The sequence below is a fragment of the Delphinapterus leucas genome, chromosome 19 (genome assembly GCF_059928025.1).
Source record: "Delphinapterus leucas isolate spDelLeu-1000000601 "Yukka" chromosome 19, BTC_Dleu_Yukka2, whole genome shotgun sequence".
NCBI classification, from domain to species: domain Eukaryota; kingdom Metazoa; phylum Chordata; class Mammalia; order Artiodactyla; family Monodontidae; genus Delphinapterus; species Delphinapterus leucas.
In genome coordinates this window covers 49,999,729-50,012,040 of record NC_143147.1, presented here as the reverse complement: position 1 = coordinate 50,012,040, position 12,312 = coordinate 49,999,729, and the positions used below count along the sequence as shown (strand labels likewise).

The 12,312-nt window shown below is 59.7% G+C and overlaps 1 protein-coding gene across 1 annotated transcript in view; it reads right to left on the bottom strand.

Moving 5' to 3' along the window:
- RARA (retinoic acid receptor alpha) overlaps positions 1-10,628 on the bottom strand; it is a 34,886-nt gene extending 24,258 nt beyond the window's left edge. The window contains exon 1 of the mRNA XM_022557698.3: positions 10,400-10,628. The gene's annotated coding sequence lies outside the window, so the exon portion shown is untranslated. The remainder of the gene's footprint in view (positions 1-10,399) is intronic.
- Positions 10,629-12,312: the final 1,684 nt, after the last annotated feature.

Genomic DNA, 12,312 nt, shown 5'->3' with positions numbered 1-12,312 from the left:
CAGACAGGCAGCAACAAGAGCAGAGAACGAGACGGAGAAAGAGAAGCATCCACAAGAGGTCCAGGAGGATATATATAAACAGTATCAATAAATATGCATGTATTTATATATGAGTGTGTGTATATACACACACATATGACATATATGAGAGACAAAAGAAAACAGACAGAAAGAAACATGGCCAAGCAAAACCACAATGAGATACCACTCTGCATCCACTAAGATGGCTATAATCAAAAACACTGATAACAAGTACGTGAGGATGTGGAGAAATGGAAACACTCAGACGTTGCTGGTGGGAATGTAAAATGGTGCAGCTGCTTTGGAAAACAGTGTGGCAGTTCCTTAAGAGGTTAAACAAGAGTTATACGACCCAGCAATTCCACTTCTAGGTATCTACCCAAGAGAAGTTAAAACATAAGTCCACACAAAAACTTGTACATGGGTGTGGCTGTTCATACCAGCACTCCTAACAGCCAAAAAGTAGAACCGACCCAAATGTCCATCAACTGATGAACGGATAAATAAAAAGTTGTACATCCATACAATGGAATGTTATTCTGCCATAAAAAGGAACGAAGTACCAATATACATGACAACATGGATAAACCCTGCAAACATTATGCTAGTTGTAAAAGACTACCTATTGTATGATTCCATTTATATGAAATGTCCAAAATAGGCAAATCTATAAAGGCAGAAAGTAGACTGTGGTTACCAGGGGCTGGGGCATGGGTTCGAGGGAAATGGGAAGTGACTGCTGAATGGTATGGGGGCTCTTTCTGGAGTGATGAAAATTTTCTAAAAGTGATTGTGGTGACAGTTGCACAACTCTTGTGAATATATTAAAACCAGTGAATTGTACACTCTAATGGGTGAATTTTATGGTATATGAATTATATCTCCATAAAGCTGTTAAGATGAAAGAAAGGTGGGGAGGAAGGAGAGAGAAAAGAAAAGAAGACAGGGCCACAGAGATCCCAAATAAGGACTACCTCCCTTTCCAAGCCCTTCCTCCCCAAGCTCAGGCCGTGCCAGGCTCCAAGCTCCAGGCTCCAGGCTCAGACCTGGAGTCCAGAGGACACACACATGGCCAGCATTTGGCTGAGGACATTTGGCTGGGATGGGGGAGTTCTGCCAAGGCCACTATGGACGAGGCCAGGACTTCGGGGCCTAGCCGCGCCGGCCAGCCAGCCTGTGACTGTGCGGGGCTGAGGGAGGGGGAGGGGGACAGGTACTTGCAAGGAAGGGGGCAGCTCCCCTATTGTTAATGAGCATGATTTTGACTGTTACTAATTATGACGACCATAGGGCCTCTCTCCTTACTCCTGAATGAGGTGCCCCCTTCCTTCCCCACGCCCCTGCCAATTCCCTCCCGGGCTGCGAGAAAGACGTCAGAGGAGCAGGGACCCCACCCGTTGGCCAGCTGCCGCCCTGGCCCCCCGCAACCCTGAGGGGCGCCACACAAGGGAAACTCGAGCCAGCAAGGGAGGGAGGGGTTGACTGAGCCTCACCAGCGTTGACAGTCAGACCCTCACATACGCACACACCCACTTGCAGAAACTCACACGCGCGGCTCCAGGGAAAGCATCTGGTGGACAAGAGCACGCGTGCTTGCACACCTAGCCTAGGTGTGTGCGGGCACGCACGTGACACGTGAGGAGAGGAAACCCGGAGATGCGATCCCTCCACACCTGGGCTCCACACACAGTGAAGCCGGCTCCAGGCCTGCATGCCCGGCCCGGGACACAGCTCCCCACAGACGCACAACCACAGCCTCAGTTTCCCAAACTGCACTTACCCTGGCCCTCACCCCGCCAGGCGAACCTCTGCACCTGCCTCCCTGCAGGCCGGCCCCCCAGTACACAGCAGGGTCCACAGACACAGAGAAGCACGCCGGTGAATTCACGTCCAAATGGGGGCGGGCCTCTCTGAGGTGAGGCCCAGGAAGCCATTCACTCCAGAACCCAGGCCTCCTGACCCAGCTTTTGCGGGGTGGGGGGCAGCAGCAGATTCGATCTGGACCCTCTGGAGCCAACCCTTGACCCCAGAGGAGAGATTAACGATAGCCGCCTTAATGCCTCAATTCTGCCTCTGAGGAGTTTGAAACTGGACCATACTTCAAACCTCAGCCACAGATACACACCCCAGGGAGAGGCTGGAAGGTGTTCCCCACCCCCATCGGAGCCTCACTAAAGGAGCTCAGCCTGCAAACTTCAATGCAGTTAGCTCCCTGGGGAAGGCCTTGAGCCAAGTGAGGGGGCAAAGGTTACAGAAATGGGCCAAGGGCCAGGCTGACCAGGGAACAGGGATGGGCAAGGGCAGGGATGATGGGGGCGGGGCCAAAGAGCACAGGCCTGGCCTCAGAAGGTCCCTCTGGAACTACGACCCTTGGGGAGATGCCTGGGCCCTGGCCCCCTGCACCCAGGGGTGGAGAAGACACTGTCAGAGAATCGAAACCAGCACCAAAGAAAGGGAAAACAAATTACCCACATCCAACCTCCACCCTATGCCCGCCACCTCCACTGCCCGTGGGCACCCTCCCTTGAGGGAGAGAAAAACCACAGGCCCACACCTCCCAAACCCGGAGCCCAGCCTCGGCACAGCAGAAAGGGGGGGTGGGGGGGAGGGCCAGAGCACCTGCCACCAGCCAGGCACCCCTGCCCGCTGGGGCCTCCCTCGCCCTCAAAAGGCTCCAGGATCCCTCCCCCAGTGTCAGGTGTCCCCAGCTACCCGTTCTTTATGTCCCCAGAGTCACACATCTGGAGAAAAAGGCAAATGTTGGCTGAGCTGTGAAGACCGTAGAAAGAGCCAGAAGTCTGAAGGGTCAAATCTCAGCTCTGCCACTTTGGGTGACCTTAGGCGAGTCACTTAACCTCTCTAAGCATCTGTTTACTCGTCTGTGAACTGCCTACCTCAACAACAGGCTGTGTGATTTCAGAGATAAAAGTCCTGGAAAGCACCTAGCACAGCGCCCACCCCGCACACAGGAGGTGCTGGGCAACGGGTCCCCTCCCTCCCCCGCGCCTGCCAGCACCACATCGGGGCCTCCCTGGGCCGTATGTCTGCTGTCCCTTCCCCAGCCAGGGCTAGCAGCTGCTGACAGGGCTGAGCGGGAGAATTACCCATTTTCCTGGGTCTGCTTCCCCCCAGACTGAGGACAGGAATGTGGGGAGAGGAATATTCGGGGTGTGGGTGGAGGCCTGACCACAATCCTTTCCCAAATTCCCTTCTTTCATTTCACAAACCAAAAAAGGGAAACCTTTGGACGTGGGGAGGGGAGGAGGGGAAGAGGAATAGACGATTTCCCCCCCTACCCTCAGGGAAGAGGAGCCAGGGGTCCCCAAACCCAGCTGGCCCTGCCCCCCTTCTTTACCCACTCCCTCCTCTCTGCTTCCCAGGCTACACCACTACCATGGCTCGCAAGGAATAGAAGCCAGGCAGTCCTGGACGGGCTGAGAGGAGGGGATAAGGATTGGGGCGCATAAAAGAAGGGGGGACAGGGGCTTTCCTAGGCATTCTAGACAGTCAGTGAATCATATGCAAATGACACCCAAAGCTCAAGCTCAACTTGGGGGTGGGGGACAGGGACTCCAGCCCTGACGGAAGCAAAGACCCAGCCCCTCTGGACCCCCTCCCCTGTCAGGAGCTGGCAGAGCAGGGCAGGGCGGGACAGGGCAGATTTCAAACCAGAACAGTGGGCTGGAACTATTTATAAACTTTCCAGAAAAATACACACACACTCACATACACGCAAAGCCAAAACCTCTCCCCTCCCCCACACTCCTCAGATCAGCAGAATGGTGAACATTACTCTCTTTTCCCCCTTTTTCCAGAGGCCCCTCTCTCCTCCCAGCCACTCTGGTCCTCTGTTTACCTTTTGCTCTCCAGGCTCTGGGCTGCAGGAAGCCAGCAAGGCCAGCCTCATTTTGAAAGAGACCGCCCCAGGAGGGCCTGAGAAGGACCAGCGGGGTGAGGTTGGGACAGTGGAGGGCACCTCTTCCCCACCAGTCCTCAGGAGCCCAGGCCTGCCTCGCTGGAGCTGGGACTTGTTGGAAAACCTGCCCCAAGCACGTGCAGGGCCTGAGCACATCTACGGAGAGAGTCAGGGGAGTGCTGAAGTCCAGCGTCTGGCCTCTGGATGCTGCCACTACCCACTGCCTCAAGACACAGCACCTAGTCCCAGAAAAGTGGATCTGATGTCTCCCCAACTTGTACCCGCCCAAGCTTCTGCCCCAGCTACACAGGGCTGCCTGACCTCCACAGGCCATCATCCCCGCAGTGACTGAATACCAGGCAGAAAGGGCAACTTTACAACCCAAGCCCAGGACAGGCCAGGTGCTGGGAGGAGGAAGTGTGTGTGGGGGGGATGTCTGCTGGTCAGGGCAGTGTCCCGACTCCGCACCCCAGGGGCTGCACCCCAGAGCCCCCTGGGAGATGTGCCCAGGGCCTCCGAAGCCCAGGGTGGCTGAGGGGCCCACCCGGAACCAGAGCTGAAGCCTCCCACCCAGTCTTCTCTTGGAGCAGAGAACAGGTGAAAGGGCAGGGGGCAGCCCAGGCCTCAAGGAGAGGGATGGGCCCACAGGGAAGGAAGAAAACAGGAAGAGGAAGAGATGAGGCTGCCGAGGCCACAGCCAGACCACAGGAGTGTGTGGACCACACAAAGGCAGCTCTGTCCGGGTCGGGGACCGAAGGGGCACAGACAAAAGGGGACACCCCCCCAGCCTGGAAACCACCGTCCTCACAGCCAGCCTGGCACGGGGCTTTCCCCACCCCCACCTTGGCAGCTGCCCCCTCACCACTGTCTCCCCTCTCCGCAGTGCAGGAAGCATAACTCTCACAAGGGGCGGGGGCTGCCGAACACACAGGGCAGCAGGTATGTGCGCGGCTGCGCGGCTGCAACCCGCCTCCCCCAACCCCTCAGCTCTGCCCCAACCCTACCCCGGGGCGGACAGACTGTCGGCACAACCCAGTGCTACCAGCCCCCTCCCGGCGTCCTTCTCTAGGGACCCGGGCTGCAGGGAAGCCGGGAACGCCCGCGCCCGCCCCCGCCCCCCTCCCGCCTCAGGATATCCTTTTGGCTCTGACCCCAGACCAGGCCTGAGTCAGACCGTGCCCCGCCCCACACCCCCCATCCAGCGACCCCCAGGAACTTCCTACGCCCCACGCTCCACACCCACCTACTCAGGTGGGGCTAGAGCTAGGGGGAATCTCTTCCCCTCTCCACCCCCAGCTGAACAGGGAAGCCCACCAGGGGGTGGGGCGGATGGTCACAAAGTCCCAGGACCAGCCCCTTAAAGCACAGGGCCTGCGGGATCAGGGTGAAGCGGGTGCAGGCTGTGTGTGGAGGGGAGAGGAGGCCCTGCAGACCACCACCTCCCCGGCCCCAAAACACACACAACTGGGGATCCTGCCCAGAGCCCTCCCTACTCCAGCCTGGACCCCAAGAAACCACAGAAACTCCCTGGGGAAGGTAGTTTCCATGAGAACACAGGACGGGAAAAGGCTCCAAAGGGAAAGGGGAGAGGGAGCGGAGGTTCCAAGAACGGGCATCTTTCTGGGACTGCGGGACCCAGGCTGGAGGGGGCAGGGTCTGCACAATCGGTCAGATTCACAGTCAGCCACAGCCAAGCACAGCCAGACGTGGTCACAGTCTCCCCGACGCTCAGTCTGAGTAGGTGGCTGACTCCTTCCCACAGACAGAAGTCTGGGGGGCCCTGGGGGATCTGGGGCATCGGAGACCACACACACTCAGCTTGAAACAGACCCCTGGGCATGCACCCCCAATCCCCCCCCAAAACTGTGGGCCTAGGGGGAGGGGCAGCTCCCTCCCCAAGAGAACCAGGGTAGTGCCCAAGGCGGCCATCTCCATGGCAACCAACAACAAACATCCCGGGAACCACAGAGGGCCAGGAAGTGACAGCCACGTGACAGGAAGCCAGTTTTTTTCAGTGGGGGGGGCGAGGAAGATTGTTAGCAGCCCCTGGGGAATCAGCTGTCCCCTAAGTTTCCCCTACTTGGAACTGGAGGGAAGGGGTCAGCTGGGAAGGTGGCCACACACACACACCCGACCCCACTGCAGTGTGCGCAGTCGGTCGCAGGGCTGACGGGCCCTCCCTTCCCGCCTGCCACTCACGGTTCTCCCCTTTGGGTCCCCCTCCCTTCCACTTCCTGCCGTGACTGGAGATCAGAGAACTCCCCACCGCAGCTTCCCCTTCTCAAGTCTCGATTCCTGGGCTGAAGGTTTACTGTGGGGCGAGGGACACAAGGAAGGAGGGCTGGGGACCTGCGGTAGGACCCAGGGGACAGAGGCTCCAGGGGAGGAGCCGGGAGGGAGCTACTCCAAGGTAGGTGTGTACACACAGGCACACATAGAGTGAGTGGGTCACGGTGACACACCACCGGGGCGCAGTGACACACAGAGACTGCCTGACCTCAGGCAGCTCTGGGGGGAATCGAGCAGGGCCATTGGATCCGCCCCGGCGCGCCCCACTCCAGCCCAGTTCCTGAGCCTCCGGGTTCAGCTCAGGCGTCTCCTGGCTTCCAGGCAGGCGAGGTCTCAACAGTGCCCAGCCCCCACCGCCTCTCCCCTGCCTTTCCTGCTAAGGAATCCCCTCCCTGCTCCAAGGTGCTCGCCCAGACGAGGGCACCTTGGCCGGAGGCGGGGGGGAATGGAACCTCCCGCCACCCCCCTCCCCTTCTCTGCAGATGTCCCAGACTATATTTAGCCCAAACCGGGCGGCTAGCCAGACCCAGGCTCCCCACTGGCCCGGAGCTGAGCTCCCAGTTTTTATGCAATTAAAACATTAACAGAGAACCACCCCCATCCACACACCCCCATACCCCCCAGCCCAGCCAGAGCAGCCGAGCTCAGAAAACAGGACAAGGGCAGCCCAGCCCTGCAGCCAGCGAGCCAGCGATGCGGCTGGCGGGCATCGGGCAAACAGCAATAAACTCATCCCCTTGCCCATGTCCCGGGCCCTATAACCCCCACAGGCAGTACAGGGACATCACCCACCAGATCAGGTTGACACTTGGTGTGGGGGGGTAGGCTTTCCTTGTTCCGGGGCCGGAAGGGAAAGGCATATCCAGTGGGTGGGGGGTTGCCTGGTTGCAGAAATTCCACCTGTCATTTTGCAGCCCCCCTCCCTGGCCTGCTCCAGTTACAGGGCTGGGGGTTGGCAACAGGTGCTGGCCAGGCTGGCAGCGGTCTAATCCCCCACCCGCTCCCCAGGCTGACAGTGGTGCCTGAGGTCCAGGCAGGGGCCCTGGCCAGCAGGATGCTGGGTAAAAGAAGGAGGCACTGCTGCCTGGTGGGGAGGGGGCAGCCCAGGCCCCTTCTGTAAGACCTGGCCCCCTGGACTCTGTGATGTGTGCTGGAGGGTCTGGGGAAGGCAGGGAAACCTTAGTTCCACCGCACCTATTTCATTTCCCCACGATGCCAGGCCGGGCGGGCTAGAGTGTGGGAGGTCTGTCTGCCTGCCTCTTCCTCCTCCTCCTCTCCAAATTCCAGGAACAGGCAAGGGAGGCTCCAGTTGCAGAGAGAGAGAGAGAGAGCAAGCAGGCGGTCCCAGCTGAGAGGGAGGGGGGGGCGGGGACTGGAGCGGGAGGCAAGATCCAGACGAAGCAAGAGCCGCCCACGCCCAAGCCAGACAGGACAGACACACCGACACTGACACATTCTCACACTCTGGGCCTGGTCCCTGAGTGCCGCCCACTCTGCAGGGACACCCAGACTCCCTCAGCCAATCCTGCCCATCCCCAGAACACTCCCTGGACACACACGGAGAGCCAGGCCTTCGCTCCCACCCCACATCCCCCCACAAACCCTGTGGGCTCCGTACAGCAGCCAGAGGGTGGAAAGGGGAACAGAGGGAGGAAAGACAGCAGGCATCAGAGAGGACATGGAGCCAAAGCCCTGGGAACTGGGGTATCAGTTGCCACACTCCTTTCCCAAAACCCAGTAAGTCAAGACAACCCTGGCCATCTTGCCAGGAGCCCTGCCAGCTTCCCACACCCCCCAAACCACCACCACTAGAAAGGGTGTGGGGTGCTGGGCGAGTGGAGATTACCCCATTTACTCATCACAGGGATAGGATTACCTTCCCCAGATGCCCATCACCCCCAAACCCAGACAGAGCTCCTAAATGGACCCCACAGAGTCCCAAACACACCCACCCATACAGCACAGTCTGGGTCCTGCCCTGCCCGTGCCACCCAGAGGACAGGGAATGGGGCACTGAGGTTTTATCTGGGGGCAGGCCCCACCCTGTCACATAGTTCTGAGGACAACCCACCTAATACCCTCAAGTCTGAGCAAGGAGTGGCGCAGGGGTGGAGGTGGAGGGGTTCCCAGAGGGCAGAGCCAGCTTCCAAGATCAAATGATTTAGGGGAAGGGGAGCTAATTAACTGGAGTCTGGGTCAGTACCCCCAAAACAGACCTTAAGGGCCACTCAGACAATGCCCTTTCCCCCCACAATAGACATGGTGGCAGGAACCACGTCATGGTACATGTGGGTGACTATGCCCAGCAGGGCGGCATGGGGGTGATCAGGATGGGGCTGCCCGCAGCTAGCTTCCTGCCAGGCTGCCACATGGCTGGGAGGTGGAGGGGGACCAGAGAGATTTCCCAGAGTGGTAGCAGGGGCATTTAGGGTCAACCTGAAGGATGGGGATTTGGGGGCTATAAGAGGAGGTGGCCGGGATTAAGCGGCTCCAAGCCCAGGGTCTGCTCAGAACTGCCACTGCACCCGCACTGCCCTCATCCCTCTGGCCGGGAAAGTCCTGAGGCGACCACCACATGCACTCATTCACACCCTCCCGATCCAGGATCCTCAGCTCCCAAGGGTCAAGTCCAGTCTGACCCTAGTGACCGCTCTGTCTCAGGACTGACATGGCCCAGACTCCCAGGCAGAACTGACGTCCTAGCCCCTCCCACTGCACCAACATCTTTCATAGCCACAAACTCCCTGATTCCACAACTACCCCTCTTCTTCCTCCAGGTCCAAATACTCTTTCTCTTATTCCCTCCCCCAGACTCATCTCCACCCCTCACAGGGGAAGCCCCAAGGCTCCAAACCACCCCCCACTGCACCCTGGGGCTTCCCCAGCCCAGCCTCCCCATCAAGCACAAGCCCTGGAAGAGAGTTTGGGGCTTGAGCCCATTTTCCTAGCAAGACCTGGCAACCTTACTGAACCACTTCCCCAGAACCCTGCCCTATGACCACTGCAGCCAGGGAAGGGGACAAGAGATATCCCTGAATCTCCTAACCAGGAAACTGGAGGAGGAATGGCAGTTAGGAGCGGAAGTGAGGGTTGGGGGTAAGCAGCATGGGGTGGGGGAGTGGGGGAGTGTTCCTCTGAAAACACACACACACACACACACACACACACACGTGCACTCATCTCGCAGGCAGAAGGCAATCTGGTTACAGAAGAGGGAGCTGGCACTAGTGGGGGCCAAGGGTACCCCTCCATGCCAGCACGTGGGCAACCTATCCAAGGTAGGATGAACGGTGGAAAAGTGTCTCCAAGACCAGGGGGCTTTTCTTATCTGATTTCCACATGAGTTAGTCCCCATCCCCAGCCTAGCACACTGGAGGCCTGGCCTCCTTCTCACGTAGCCTGACAATAGGGCAATGTCCAGAGAGGAGAAGGGGCATTGCCAAGCAGATTTTCCAGCGCCCCCCTCCCACATACACATCTGGCTAGCAGCTTCCCCGCCTTCTGGGTGGCACCAGGTCCCAGACACCCTCAGCAGAGCAAAGACGACCAATCTATTCCTTCCTCCCTACACCCGCAAAAGCTTCCATGACTCCATGGTGCCACCCGACCCAGAGACATCCCTCCCTGGCTGCACTGGCTCCCGTCCCCCATCTGACGGCTCCCAGTGCTCCACGGGGGACACCAGCTGAATGGGCCCCGCCCCCCAACCGGCTGCCTCTGGTGGGGGTGGGCCCCCGGGCTGATTCTCCCCAAACCACAGGGCGGCTCAGATAACAGGAGGGAAAGAAGGAGGGGGCTAGTCCGTTGGGCATCCGATCTCTCCCCAAACAGGTTTGAAAGTCTTTTTGTTTTGCTTGTTTGTGAGGAGAAAAGTGAGAGAGAGCAGGAGTTCCCAGCAGCGGTTCTGCCACAGCTCGGGCGCCGGAGACACGCGCGGCAGACGGCCCCAGACGCCTCACGGCTTCGCGCGAAGACACGGGCGCAGACGGACAGACGGGGCTCCCCCACCCTGAGCACGGTGGCGCGGGGTTGGGAAGCCTAGGAAACACCAGGTTCCCGTCGGAACCCGCCCGGCACCGGGTCCCCGCCCACGGGTCCTCTCAGGAGCAGGCCAAGGGGCCGCGATGCCTGCGGGAGCCGGAGGCTCTCTAAAATCCCCGGGGGAGAGGTTACCTCGCAGTGGGGGGAAGCAATCCGTCCGGGTCGCCCGCGAGCACGGCGTCTGCCCTGACCCTGAGCCTTGGAGCCGTTCGGCGTCAGGGGTTGCGGGGTCCAGGGAGAGGAGCGGTTTGGGGGGCCGCGGCTCAGGGGCGCGGGGCGAAAGCAGCGGCCATGGCGAGTCACGTGCGGAGGCTGAAACTTTACCCGGAGCCCCAGACCGGGGGGCGGAGGGTACCGAGCAGCTGGGAGGCCCTCACCCTCGGGCCCGCCCCCGTCCGCCCTCCGACCAATCACCAACCAGGGGCGGGCCCACAGTATCACGTCCCCCCTCCCCTTAACAGACCCGGGAAAGGGCGAGTCTTAAAGGAGCCGCGCCTCGCAGAAGGCTGGACCGTGGGAATCTGGGAGAATCCCTCCCTCTGCCCCAAAAGGAGACATTCAGAGCGAGAAGGGGGAGTTCTGCGCAAAAAATGGAAGGAGGGCTCGGTAGAGAAAGGACTGCAGTGTGCGGTATCACACTCCCTTCCCTCCAACGACACACCCACACTCACAGGTGCAAGGATCTTACGCACACACCCCTCACACCTAAACCGGGGTTAGAGGGACTGCGACGTAATATGGAAGCGAATACAGTGACTCCGGCCCTATCTGTCAAGCCCCTGACTCCCATAATTATAATCCTCGTCCAGCAACCCCTTGAAAATGAGAGCTGTGTGACCTTGAGCAAGTCGCTTCCTCTAAATCCTAATTTTCTCACTGGCAAAAAAGGAGTGCAAAAGCAGGTAGACCGCCCTCAAGTACACCTGCTCACCTCGTCTCCCCCAAACACGTTTCCAGCTCAAGTGGGTCGGAGGAACTCTGGCCCACCCAACCCAACCCTTCAGCAAACCCCAGAACCCTCCACCAAAAAGGACAGCGGCTCTTGTGATCTTCCAAGAGCCGAGTAGGGGGCGCCCAGGAGCACCCCTACATGCTACGGGACTCTCAGACCCAAAGCTTCTTTCTCCTGGCCCAGGCTGGAGGAGCCAGGAAAGCTCGCATTCTTGTTCCAGTGGGGCAGGATCTGAATTACTCTCCCTCTGCAGAGACCCCAATCCCCAAGCCACAAGCCCCCTCCCAGCCTGCTGCTCCGTTTGGGAGGACCATCTCCCCACCTCTAGCAGTCCACTGGGGCAGAGAAAGAGGAATCAATAGGGAACACCCCCCTCCTCGTCCCCGGTCAGAGAAGTAGCCACAAGTAACCCCACAGGACTTCCCACTGGAAGGGGAAGTGCCACACTCCCAGGCCTCCACCCCTGACCCGCCTGGCAGAGCTCTCAAACCCACCGGCCCGACGGCCCCCGCTTTATAGACAAGGAACCGCAGGCTGGGAGTGGACACGGATTTAGTCCCCGATCACCCTGGCACCGGTTGCACAGCCGGGTCTAGGACCGTGGTATCTGATTGTCTCTCTCCAGCTTTGGGGCCCCAGCCTGGGTGAGATAGGACAAGCAGGGTCGGCGGGACGCTGTGCCCTGAGGTCCGGCGGCACAGGGGAAGAGCGTCCGGGCAACGCTTCCCCAGGCCCCTTCCCGCCTGCTGGGCCTGGCCGTCTCCCGCTCCCGTCTGGATTTCCGTCCGCCGGTGCGAACCGCCCGCCCAGCCCCTCCCACCCTGTCCCGTCCAGATCCATCCGCAAACATGCGCTCAGCAGGCAGGAATGCGCCAATGGCTCCCAGATGTGGACGCCGACGCTTAACCCCTTCCCCCCCAGCTCCCCCCGCAAAGGCGTTCTAGCTTGAGTCCAGCCCGCAGCAGGGGGCGCCGCCCAGATGAGTGACCAGCCTGGGAGGGGACTTAGTGCCAGCCAACCCCCAAGCCCGCACAGGCTCCTCCTGGCCGACATTCTACCAGTCTTCCTTCCCGCGGAGGCTAGACGGGAAGGA